The sequence below is a fragment of the Ptiloglossa arizonensis genome, chromosome 5, assembly GCF_051014685.1.
Source record: "Ptiloglossa arizonensis isolate GNS036 chromosome 5, iyPtiAriz1_principal, whole genome shotgun sequence".
Lineage (NCBI taxonomy): Eukaryota > Metazoa > Arthropoda > Insecta > Hymenoptera > Colletidae > Ptiloglossa > Ptiloglossa arizonensis.
The window spans coordinates 21,025,689-21,039,791 of record NC_135052.1 but is presented as its reverse complement, the minus strand read 5'-3'; the positions used below and the strand labels follow the sequence as shown (position 1 = coordinate 21,039,791).

The 14,103-nt window shown below is 33.6% G+C and overlaps 1 protein-coding gene across 4 annotated transcripts in view; it reads left to right on the top strand.

Annotated features, from left to right (window-relative positions):
* Positions 1-5,776: 5,776 nt before the first annotated feature.
* The window catches only part of LOC143146720 (A-type potassium channel modulatory protein DPP6), a 172,302-nt gene continuing 163,975 nt past the window's right edge, over positions 5,777-14,103 (top strand). For 2 of the 4 annotated variants that reach the window (XM_076311278.1, XM_076311275.1), the window contains exons 1-2: positions 5,778-5,856; positions 6,917-7,114. The gene's annotated coding sequence lies outside the window, so the exon portion shown is untranslated. Of the gene's footprint in view, positions 5,857-6,797; positions 7,115-14,103 lie in introns of all 4 variants that reach the window. The other 2 variants (XM_076311277.1, XM_076311276.1) reach the window with 2 other exon arrangements.

The window sequence follows — 14,103 nt, the reverse complement described above, 5'->3', positions numbered from 1 at the left end:
ATGAAACACGATTTTTTTAAACCGTACAAACATTTTATTAAACTATTTCAGAAAACGAAATGACTTTCCGAACAACCCAAATGTAATCTACAGTCATTTGTAATTTTAAAATATTCAAAAATTCAAAAATTTTAATTTTCAAATATTCAAAAATTTTAATTTTCAAATTTAAAAATTTTCAAATATTCAAAAATTTTTATTTTTAAATTTTCAAATTTTTAAATATTCAAAGATTAAAATTTTCAAATATTCAAAAATTTTAATTTTCAAATTTACAAATTTTCAAATATTCAAAAATTTTAATTTTTAAATTTTCAAATTTTCAAATTTTTAAATATTCACGAATTAAAATTTTCAAATATTCACGAATTCAAATGTTCAAATATTCAAAAATTTTAATTTTCAAATTTAAAAATTTTCAAATATTCAAAAATTTTTATTTTTAAATTTTCAAATTTTCAAAATTTTAAATATTCAGTCCACGTTCGAACCGTGGAGTACCCATTCCGGTGGTAGTTCGGATTAGAGAAAGCGAGCCGCGTCTACCGAGATCCGTACGAAGACGAAACGCGGTAATCGTGACGATTCGCGCGTATCTATTTCGGCAGTGTCGCGTGCCACAGATGCCACGAACCGTAGTGGACCTCTCTCGCGGCGTTGACGCGATCTCCCGTGCTCGGCGGATCTAAGTATCATCGTCGCGTGAATCCGAGCGCCGAGCATCCACGAAGGAATTTCGTAATCGGATCGGGCGACGTCGGGATGCATCTGCTGGAGCCCCGTCGCTTTCACCGATACGCGGACAGCCTTCGAAAGCGCCCGGTCGTCGAGAAGGAACGCGAAACGCGTCCCCGGGATTCCATCGACTCGCTAATCACTCTCGATGCGTTCAACGTGAATTCATCCTGATCCGGATCAACGTTTATTGTTAAATCGTCAACGTTTCGGTTCCACGGCCAAGAGAGCGGTTGCAACGGAAACCGAAACGTTCGTATCGAAACCGTTTCGATGCACTTTGGGTGCATCGCTCTCGAGCTGATGCACCGAGGGCTGTGGTAGATCTCTGTTGGTGGGTATTGTGTATTATATACGAAAATGGGATATTTTTGAATTCTGTTGGAAAGGAGTACGTTGTTTGGAGGAGGATTTAAAAAGGGATACGATTTTATAACAATTTACGAATAAAAAATTGTTAAAGTTGTGAAACTTGTATGTGAGGTATATATGTATGTAGTGTGCAAATTTTGTTTGCTTGATAAATTCACTTTAAAGGGTAGAAAATGACCCTCAAATATTCGAATGTGTGTTTACTTTCATTATCGTGATTTGGGAACTATAATAGATAGAAAAAAAATTTTCTGGACGAATGTTACAACGAGAAAAAAAGAATAGACGAATATTTAAGGGTTAGTTTCTACTCCTTAAAGTAAATTTAAACAAAAAAATTGCCCTACGTATCCTCAAAGTTCCAAAACTTGTTTCTTTCATCCCTTTTAAAACTTATACTATATTTCCAAGACTCACTAATATTAATTCGTACACTCTTCTTCATTATTATTCCAATACCATTTTTAAACACCTTATAAATTCACGTATAATACTTTCCACTCTGTTCGTCTATAAAACTTTCTTCCAATTCGGTGTAACAAAGAAACTATCACTACAATTAATTTCAGTCTCTCACCATATCACACGAAACACGTACGAGAATCATTTCCGAATCCGCCATCAGTTTTACTTCCTACAAAATTATAATATTGCTTAATCGGCGTTATCGACCAAATTATAATACACGGTTAATTACGATTCGAATTTAATCCGCGTCTGTATCTCTTCCCCTCGGTTGCGAACGATGTTTCGGTAATATTATCCACGCGAATTGTACCGAACAACAAATTAATTTCGATTGCCGCAGATTACAACCGTTCACCCATCCCGCGTATTTTTCGTTTCTGGTTGGATCTGTTTATCGTTTTCACTGGATAAAACGAACGTTAAAAGTTGCAAAGTTTCTTGTATTGTGTTACTGTTGGTTGCCAAACGAGGACCAATGCGATGAACATTTCTACCAAACCCATAATCCAACGGTTTGGCGTTGTAGTTCGCTGAACTAACGTTCGTCTCCACCCTGGGTTATTTACCGGCGGAAAAAAGGAGGTATTACTCTTACGGTTACCCATTCGCCAACAATTGCGCTATAAACTAACTTTCTCGGACTTCTATTACCGCCTCGGTCCCGACTATTCGTCGACCCGCATTTTCCAAACTTCTCGCGAGGGGTCCTCCACCTCTTTACGTTTTTACTGTCCACGAGCACTCCAGATCCGAAGTTTACTCGATATTTTAAGACAAACCCGAAAACAAAATTTCTGTAACGTTACAGTCACGGTTGACGATCGATCGTGGCTAATAAGATCAATCGAACTCGCTACAGACTTCGCGAATTGCTCGAAATTTATACACAAGATTGATAGAAATTACACAAAACTGATTTGACGAGTTTCGTAATTTTAAATGATATTTACTTGGATTTTTCCCCATTTTAATAATTATGATAGGTATGTATTGTGTAAATGAAAATATGTAGAAGTATTTATAATAATTTGAAGAAGAATGTAATAAGGATGCGATAAAATTGTAATAGAAGGAGACAAGGGAAGGAAAAATTAGAAGAGAAGTAATTTGTATAGGTTTTTTTTATATGAAGGATTTTCGCGATGCAACAATTCGATAAACACTAAAGTAGCTAATAATTTATGATATTATTTAATATCCAAACCTCCTCTTTACGTAATCGAAAATTTTCTTATATAGGCATAATAAGGTATTTCAAATAATAAATAGCAATGAAAGGTTATTTGATTCTAATTTGTTTTATTCGAATATTTAATAAGAGTTTCATCGATGCAAACGTTCGAAAGTTTTCTTATGCAGTATTACTGTATACATTCTGAATTATTATTATTTTTTTTCACACAATGACTGATATTGGGTCTTGTAACTTAATCAGCGATTAAAATGCTTTGAAAATATCGTGAAAAATTCCCGAGTCATATTATAAATTTCGAAACTCAAAATAGTCCAGAAAAAATATTTTCTCCTCGAGATATATAATCGTGTGTCGGGCTTCAGTATGCCGTGACGTAGGCGTGAAAAATGTTTTTCAACGGACAGGAGAAACGTTGCAGGAAACAATGAGCAATTTGTCAACGTTTGAACTCGATGCATCGAATTCCGTAGTGTAGTGTAGCATTGAAAATTGAGATAGCTTCGGTCATGTGAGACACACTGGTGCAGCATACATTATTAGCGCCATAAACGACGCCATGTTTTAAATTTATTGCGTCCACGCTGTGCAGATTTTATTCGTATTTATTAAAGCATATTTTGACATCGATATGAACTCGGTACGCCAAGTATTTATGTTGAATTATTTCGCTTTGTTACGGTGAAATAAATTCATACGCACACGTTCGTTCCCCGCCTTGATTACTCTATCTGAAAACTGTATTTCGTACGAATACACGTGTGCGATCGTAACAGAGGTAACATTGAATACATCTCACGAAGACTTTCCATAGCTTCTGTGACGTGCGATGAACCACATGCTAGTGTAGAGTAGAATGGAATTTAAATGACCCTTTATCTATCGCCCGAAAGAAATTTGCACATTCGTCCCGACAGTGTTTATCCGAGAGAAAGTATACCAAAGTTACTGAACGTGCTGCTAAATAAATTTTCTAACGTTAAAAATCTACTGCAATATTTCACCAGACTATGATTTCAAAATAAATTCTAACAGGTGATCGTTCATTATCGAAATGTAAAATTTTCAATAATGTAATCGATTATTTTAATTATTACTGGGCAAATTTTAGCACTTGTAGTTTACTTCGATAAGAGCACAGAATTATTAATATTACCATCAATGTTATCCATATCGTGCAAGATTCAGAATCAAAAGTTACATGCACAAATATGTGCACCTGGTTCAATGCAATTTTGGAAACACTTAGTCCAAATTATCATGGATTAGAAACAATTCTATAACACGTAGTGTTCTCAGCTTCAGTACTCGTATTTTACTTCGATAAGAGCACAGAATTATTAATATTACCATCAATATTATCCATATCGTGCAAGATTCAGAATCAAAAGTTACATGCACAAATATCACTTCGTTTAATGCAATTTTGGAAACACTTAGTCCAAATTATCATGGATTAGAAACAATTCTACAACACGTAGAATTATCCAGCTTCAGTACTCGTATTTTACTTCGATAAGAGCGCAGAATTATTAATATTACCATCAATGTTATCCATATGGTGCAAGATTCAGAATCAAAAGTTACATGCACAAATATGTGCACTTGGTTCAATGCAATTTTAGAAACACTTAGTCCAAATTATCATGGATTAGAAACAATTCTATAACACGTAGTATTCTCCAGCTTCAGTACTCGTATTTTACTTCGATAAGAGCACAGAATTATTAATATTACCATCAATATTATCCATATGGTGCAAGATTAAAAATCAAAAGTTACATGCACAAATATGTGCACCTGGTTCAATGCAATTTTGGAAACACTTAGTCCAAATTATCATGGATTAGAAACAATTCTATAACACGTAGTGTTCTCAGCTTCAGTACTTGTATTTTACTTCGATAAGAGCACAGAATTATTAATATTACCATCAATATTATCCATATCGTGCAAAATTCAGAATCAAAAGTTACATGCACAAATATGTGCACCTGGTTCAATGCAATTCTGAAAACACTTAGTCCAAATTACCATGGATTAGAAACAATTCTACAACACGTAGCATTACCCAGCTTCAGTACTCGTACTTTACTTCGATAAGAGCGCAGAATTATTAATATTATCCATATGGTGCAAGATTAAAAATCAAAAGTTACATGCACAAATATGTGCACCTGGTTCAATGCAATTTTGGAAACACTTAGTCCAAATTATCATGGATTAGAAATAATTCTATAACACGTAGTGTTCTCAGCTTCAGTACTCGTATTTTACTTCGATAAGAGCACAGAATTATTAATATTACCATCAATATTATCCATATCGTGCAAAATTCAGAATCAAAAGTTACATGCACAAATATGTGCACCTGGTTCAATGCAATTCTGAAAACACTTAGTCCAAATTATCATGGATTAGAAACAATTCTACAACACGTAGCATTACCCAGCTTCAGTACTCGTATTTTACTTCGATAAGAGCACAGAATTATTAATATTATCCATATCGAGCAAGATTCAGAATCAAAAGTTACACGCACAAATATGTGCACCTGGTTGAATGCAATTTTGGAAACACTTAGTCCAAATTATCATGGATTCGAAACAATTCTACAACACATTAGCATTACCCGGTCGTCCCGATCAATATTTCATCGCGTTCGAACACAAATACAATGATTTCGCGAAGCAGCGTTAATTCAACATTTACAATTTCACTTTCGGAACGCTCACGCACGCCCCGCGCTGTCATAAACGGCGAGATGAAATAACAGGGGGCAATTAATAGACGAGCGGGGCAACGGAAAAAGCACCGTTGCAATTTCTCCTGCACGGGCTGCTCATCTCGGCGAATCTCAAAGACTCATCGAAAGCGAACCACTCGCGGTTCAGTTTATCCGCGGAAACCGAGTGAAACGGAATACGTTGGCGAGACGCTTAGACGAGGACAGAAAGAGGATGAGACAGAGAATGAGACACTGGACGAGTGTTTATTCAGTCACGAGCGCGAAACCGTTCGGTCCGCTTCGGGGGAAGACCGAACGAACCAGTAATTCCAACCTCGAAATTGTTTCGCGACGAAAAACCGTGAGTTTTAATCCCGCGCGGAATGCCTTCAGACGTGAAATCGATTTTTTCGGTGCTGCGAGTATTCGATTCGTCCTGAACGGTTCCTTCACCATCCCTCTTTTTATTGCACACGTTTCCTCTTCCTTTCGCAGCCTTATTTCATCCCCCCACCCCCTTTCAATTTTCTTACAACAGTTTTCACTGTCATTTCTTTCTCCAATTTCTGCCCGAATTTTAGCTACATTCCTCCCCTGTGTTTCTAATTAATTCGCTCTTGTATTTGTTTCGTTTTTCTTTTTTGGATTCGAGTAGGGTTCAAGGGAGAGGTTTCAAGGGATCTATCGTAACGTTGCAATTTTTCGTTTATTTTAAGTTCACGAGGATCAGGACGGTTTTGGACGAGATGGAAGTATGGGGAATGCGTTACTGGAAAATTAGTAATGTGATGAATCAAAATTTTGGAGAAGATGTATTGATGAATGTATGGGGGATATGTTACTGAACAATTTTTAATGTAATAAATCGGAAATTTTGGAGAAGATGTATTATAAATTGTGACCTTAGAATGTTCTGTTTGTGTTTCTATTTAGTTTAGAATTTATTCGTTTTGTAAAAGGGGGGGAGGTGAAAGAATATGTTATAGAAAGAAAGTAACATAATATCTGATAGGGGAAAAGATATAGTGTCAAAGGCAAAGGGGATTATCAGTTAGGTTAGTGCAAAAATGTACTCTCCAAAATGGAATTTTTATTCTGATAGAAATTATTTATTCTCGTAGAGAAGATTCTCAAAATTATTGAATTATATGTATACTTTATTTTGAAAATGACAGCAACTCTATGATCAAGATAATTAAATCATAAATCATTCATTGAAATTTATGTCGAATATTATTTATTCGCGTCAAAAAGAAAGAATATTGAAACGTTTATTAGCGTTTATTGTCGATTGTATTTAAGGCTTGATCGAAATAAATAAATTGGTTTGAAACTTCCCGATGCCATCCTTGATTTTTCTATTTCTACGTTACAAATGTCTCGTTTCTCTTTGAATTTTTCTCTTGTTCGCGTATGAGTAGAAACTGGTGAAAACAGTGACAGTGAAAAGTGCTTTACGATTTGAACGTAGAATCGAGATGCTCATGGAAGCAAAGTTCGTTTTGTGGTTGCTGTGGAAATAACAAAAGCTTGAAGCGGAAACGAGGAGTTACGGTTGCGACGTCATTGTACGCAATCACTGTTTGGCGATCAAAATTTTTGCTGGTCGAGAACAACTGGTGAGATTCGAACGTTCTGGAATAAATTTTTGAAGATTTTTAACCTTCGTATATAATACTATATATGTGTGTGTGTGTTACATATTAAATCTAAAAGATAGTCTAGTTTCAATATACTTGAAATATAGCCAAATTCAAATATACTTGAAATATACCCAAGGTTAAATATACTTGAAATTACTTAAGATTAAATATACTTGAAACTGCTCGCGTTAAAGTACACTTGAAATTACTCAACTTGAAGTATACTTGAAATTACTCAACTTAATGTGCACCTAAAATATATTCACTCTTAAATAACTCATAATTCAGACTTCTGTTATAAATTAAGTACACAGAAGTTGAGTTGTCATCAGTGATTAGTTAATTTTAACTCGTATTAAAATAATCGCGTAATATGTCTGCATGCTTCTAAAACTAAAAACTACACAAACATAAAATGAGCATATTGTAATTTATTAATATTCTTGAATATTTTAATATGCAAACCTTGAAAAGTTTCGACGTAAAATCGTTTAAAGTTGCATAATATGGAATAAAAATATTTGGAAAAGAATTCAACGAAAATAGTTCAAGTATCAAAATTCTTTTCACATTCAGATTGGTAAAGATTCCAGTAGCAATTCAATACGCCAATTTTGGAAATCGAAATATTTCCAATGCAATATGTCCTCGAGTGACGCGGATTCGTAAATAGCATAACGCTGTGCTACCACGATATTCTCGTACATGTTTTACGTGTCCATGTATTTAGTTATTAAATCAACTTTTCTCTCCTTTCTTTCTTTTTTCAAGAAGAATTATATATGGATTGCTTGAACTTCGAACATCTTTTGAAACTCAGATTCCATATCGAATGTATTCTAGTGAGACAGGAAGATCAATTCTGAAAGGAATGCGAGTTGTATTGGGTCAGACATTTTAGTCAGCCTTCGTAAGATCAACCGAACACTAATCGAAACTGTTTAGAATGTATTCATGGTAGCACGTTCTTCTTAACTGCGAAGTGATCTTTCATTCTTCCTACAATACATCGTATTTATATTGCAACGTTTATTGTCGTTTAAAATTTAACTAGTAGAAAACTTTGAAACGAATCATAATAATATTAAATAGACAGTGAAATACACTCGTAACCAAACACTAATCGAAACTGTCCAGAATGTATTCATGGTAGCACGTTCCTCTTAACTCCGAAGTGATCTTTCATTCTTCCTACAATACATCGTATTTATATTGCAACGTTTATTGTCGTTTAAAATTTAACTAGTAGAAAACTTTGAAACGAATCATAATAATATTAAATAGACAGTGAAATATACTCGTAACCAGACATTAATCGAAACTGTCCAGAATGTATTCATGGTAGCACGTTCCTCTTAACTCCGAAGTGATCTTTCATTCTTCCTACAATACATCGTATTTATATTGTAACGTTTATTAGCGTTTGAAATATAACTAGTAGAAAACTTTGAAACGAATCATAATAATATTAAACAGACAGTGAAATACACTCGTAACCAAACACTAATCGAAACTGTTTAGAACGTATTCATGGTAGCACGTTCTTCTTAACTGCGAAGTGATCTTTCATTCTTCCTACAATACATCGTATTTATATTGCAACGTTTATTGTCGTTTAAAATTTAACTAGTAGAAAACTTTGAAACGAATCATAATATAATAATATTAAATAGACAGTGAAATACACTCGTAACCAAACATTAATCGAAACTGTCCAGAATGTATTCATGGTAGCACGTTCTTCTTAACTCCGAAGTGATCTTTCATTCTTCCTACAATACATCGTATTTATATTGCAACGTTTATTAGCGTTTGAAATTTAACTAGTAGAAAACTGTAAACCGAATCATAATATTAAATAGACAGTGAAATACACTCGTAACCAAACATTAATCGAAACTGTCCAGAATGTATTCATGGTAGCACGTTCCTCTTAACTCCGAAGTGATCTTTCATTCTTCCTACAATACGTCGTATTTATATTGCAACGTTTATTGTCGTTTAAAATTTAACTAGTAGAAAACTTTGAAACGAATCATAATAATATTAAATAGCCAGTGAAATATACTCGTAAGATAGTGGAATAGATCATTTTATACCGTCCAATAATATTTATCTCGGTTAATTAATTTTCCAGTCCAATATGCGTTGTTTTATGTGACATGTGTTTGCATGTTGAACTTAGGAAACTGAAGTTTTTGTTTACATTGACCACAGCGTAAACAAGTTACAAATTTGTGTGTACAAATAATTCCAGTATAACTTCATTACGATTCCTGTACAATGTTCCAAAGACTTTTTACCAAGTCCATACGTTACACGAGTTTGTTACGTTGTCAAAGTATTATTACGATATATGTGTATACCAAGGTAATTATATTATATACGTGATCGTAATGTACGAGATGTGCGATCGAACTACACACGCAGGATATTTTTCAGTATCCAAAATTAGCTAGAAACGAGATCCTTTAATAAATTGATGCAATATATAATCACGTTCGATATACTGATAGGATTTAAAACATGACCATTACTGGCTTAATTTCATCGATCATGCTCTACTATAATAACAACGAAGTGCTCTCATTAATATTTTTGCGGATTATATACACCTGCTCGTAAAGTCGAGAGTTTAACGTTTATAATTTTGGGACCGTTTCGTTTCTTTTTTCACGAATGTATCGGTGTGTGCATTTCACAAATTAATTTAAATCGTTCGGTATATTGGCAACGAGGGTGTAACGTAGTTTGTTACATGTTTTATCAAGGATTTGCGGTTATTTCGAAGCTGATGCAATATGTTGAATAGAAATCATACGTTTGGAAATATTCCAATCCGAGGATCCTTCTCAGAAAGGTGTCATTAATAGATACGTTCAAAAATAAATAATTCCATTAATCAACATACATAAATCAGGCCACCGACGAAAATGTAAATTCAATTGAATTGATTTAGAATATTCGGATTATTTATCTCTTCGATCTTGGTGCCGTATATTTTTGTTATCATAAGTGAAACTTCCATCGAACGTTGGAAATGGAAGTCCATACTTCCTCAAGAATTAACCATTGAAATTAAAAAATATCGATGTTACGTAAATAGTTTCAGCACTGTTCTTTAAAAATGTGTAAATTTATTTATATAACGTCACCATTGTGAGTTACATTTCAAACATGGAATATTAATCCTTTATAAAATCAGGAAATCTGTTATATTAATCTGTTTATATTCTACGTTTTATATAGTGAAATTTAAATTCTTACGTTTCGAAATCGATCGATATCATCATATACACGTAACTCTAAACGATTAAGAGATTCTATTTTTTTTATATATATAATATAATTTGTATCTTTTCCAGTACAGAACAGTAATTTTTTTACCTCCAAAAATAACCAGCTCTCAGGTAGACAACGTTAAATGTTACAATATTTCAAAAATATATTCAAGTTTAAGTTTCCCAAATATTTTAGCCAAAATTGAAACATCTATCAGAGTGTCGATTATAGATTTCTAAGAATCATATCGTCTTCGAAATATCAACTCCGAATAAAGGAGAAACAAATTCTATTTTCCGTTAAGGGCTTACCGACAATGCGTTCGCAGCCCTATGGGGAGGCGTCCTTACCTAACTTTCCGTGCACTTAACGCTAATCACCGAAAGCCACTCAAAAAGTTGAGAGAAGTTTTCGGTGTTCGATGAAAATTTAATTCGTGGATTTTCTCGTTGAAAGCTCGACGCAGCATTCTCAGTATCTCTATTTAGAAGGGGCGGGTGGAGGGAGGGGGAGACAGAGTGCGACTTCGGTGCAAGAAAGTGCATAGAACGAAGAGAATTCGGAAGACGTGATTGTGCAGCAGGTTCCACAACTTTCCCCGGAAGTTCCAGGGATGCTGCACCGTGATCGACTGGAGTTCGACTGAATCCGAGGAATTCCAATGCATTTCGATCATCAGGTGCGACGGTCTATTTATTTGCAAGCTACGAAAAGCTCGAGACAATGTGCCTGGAGACGAAACAGTTTTTGCGTTTCGATGGGAATTATAATATTTGAATTTAAAACGGTTCTGAATATTTATTTGTTTCTTCTCGTCAGGGATCAAGGATTCGTGTGTTTATTTATTTAAACAAGCCACGCTTATTACCTCAACGTATGAATATTATTATAAATTTTTTTGCACCAAACGTGACAATATTTTCTTATTTATCGTTTATCCAAATACTATGGTTCATTGTCCTGTTACACGCAATACTATAACTCACTCCCCATGACTTGTTCTTTATTATCCTTCTACTTCTTCAAGTGTAAGGCAATAATATTCATAGTTAATCATGACTAATGATGACTGTTTCTTTTTCTTCTTTGGTGCTTTCTTTTTATTTTTTCAATGGTTTTTGATTCTATATTTGTTGCTTACTTTTTCATCTTCTTTTCATAATTTTATTCCTTATTTCCATTTTCTGTTTTCTATGTTATTATGTTAATCGATTAATAAAATATTGATAGAAACATATTAATAATTCTCCATTTGTTATTTTCAAATTGTTAATACATATATATAAGTCTTTTGGGATACGTAAAATTTTGTTTCATTGTATTCTTATTGCATTATTTTTGAGGTTAGGTTAATAATAGCAATTTATAATCTTATCTTTGTATTGTAAATGTATATTAATATTTATCGCTATATTTAAACGTTTGATACTTGTTATCGGTATGAAATTTATGGTACAAAGGTAGAGCTGCATACTGTTATTAACTTATGTGTAGCTAATAACGCTTCGCAAACCTCAATTTTGTAACAATGAACCTATAACGAAAATATATAATAGTGCTAATGATCGCTGTAACAGTGCTATAAGTAAATTAGTCACCAATTCCCCAAGCTTCCTATATACCTATCATATTTATTAATATTATTATTATAATTAATATCTTTATGGAGATAGAATTATTAGGCTTTCAAACTTAACCTCAAAGGTATTGTATACCTGTTGTTACTTATTCTATTATTTCTCGTTCGTGCTTACTATTCTCTCTTATATATAAAAAAAAAATCGTACCATTTGATTTTAAATAAACAAATGCAATTCATTTAACAATACACTCAGCAATTTTAACGCTACCAAATATCGATCTTGATCGATAATCAAATTACTCTTGGATCGATTCGAAAATAATTTTTAAGCGTTTCAAGTATCCAACGAGCGTTGATAGTAAATAAACAAATACAATTCGCTGAGACAACATTTTGCAGTAGAAAAATGATGAAATACTTTGTCCATCGATTTCATCAACGATGTTAATTGAATTACACTTGGATCGATTCGAAAATCATTTTTAATCGTTTCAAGTATCCAACGAACGTTGATAGTAAATAAACAAATACAATTCACTGAGACAACATTTTGCAGTAGAAAAATGATGAAATACTTGGTCCATCGATTTCATCAACGATGTTAATTGAATTACACTTGGATCGATTCGAAAATCATTTTTAATCGTTTCAAGTATCCAACGAACGTTGATAGTAAATAAACAAATACAATTCGCTGAGACAACATTTTGCAGTAGAAAAATGATGAAATACTTGGTCCATCGATTTCATCAACGATGTTAATTGAATTACACTTGGATCGATTCGAAAATCATTTTTAATCGTTTCAAGTATCCAACGAACGTTGATAGTAAATAAACAAATACAATTCGCTGAGACAACATTTTGCAGTAGAAAAATGATGAAATACTTGGTCCATCGATTTCATCAACGATGTTAATTGAATTACACTTGGATCGATTCGAAAATCATTTTTAATCGTTTCAAGTATCCAACGAACGTTGATAGTAAATAAACAAATACAATTCTCTGAGACAACATTTTTCAGTAGAAAAATGATGAAATACTTGGTCCATCGATTTCATCAACGATGTTAATTGAATTACACTTGGATCGATTCGAAAATCATTTTTAATCGTTTCAAGTATCCAACGAACGTTGATAGTAAATAAACAAATACAATTCGCTGAGACAACATTTTGCAGTAGAAAAATGATGAAATACTTGGTCCATCGATTTCATCAACGATGTTAATTGAATTACACTTGGATCGATTCGAAAATAATTTTTAAGCGTTTTAAGCATCCAAAGGACGTTCGCTCGAAAATTCATGCAGATTCCTGGCTCGTTTTATTCGAGCGTATTTCCGATACTGAATCGATTATTGGACGGTAGGGGCGAATGGGCGGGGGCGCGATTCAATTTCGACGAGAATTTTATATTCCTCGAACGATCCCCGATAATCAATGAAACGCCCCGGGATTCGGGGATTAAAATGCCGTCTTTGCAATCAGCTGGATCGATCGGAAGCGGAAACCGCGATGGACCTACGCTCACGGATTGATAGACGAACGAGGAGGGTCCGCGGGAGGTCTCGCGAGGTGTTTGCGCAACATTTGCGGCCCTTCGAGCTGGAGACTGTCCAAACGTCCCTCGTGTTTCATTTTCCGATGGAAGTTTATTTTACATTTAGGGAAGAAAGAAAACATATATATGTAATAACGGTAACAAAACTGAACGGAGAGTGTATGCCCAATGACGCAAATTGAAAGTTGCTCAACTTGAGGTTAGAAAATTTTAGTTATCTTCCAAAAAATATACTTACTTTGTAACTTTACAACGTGAAGTTAGAAAATTTTAGTTATCTTCCAAAAAATATATTTACTTCGAAATATTACAACGTAAAGTTAGAAAATTTTAGTTATCTTCTAAAAAATATACTTCGTAATTTTACAACGTAAAGTTAGAAAATTTTAGTTATTTTTCAAAAAACATACTTCGAAATATTACAACGTAAAGTTAGAAAATTTTAGTTATCTTCCAAAAAATATACTTCGTAATTTTACAATGAAAAATTAGAAAATTTTAGTTATCTTCCAAAGAATATGCTTGGTAACTTTAC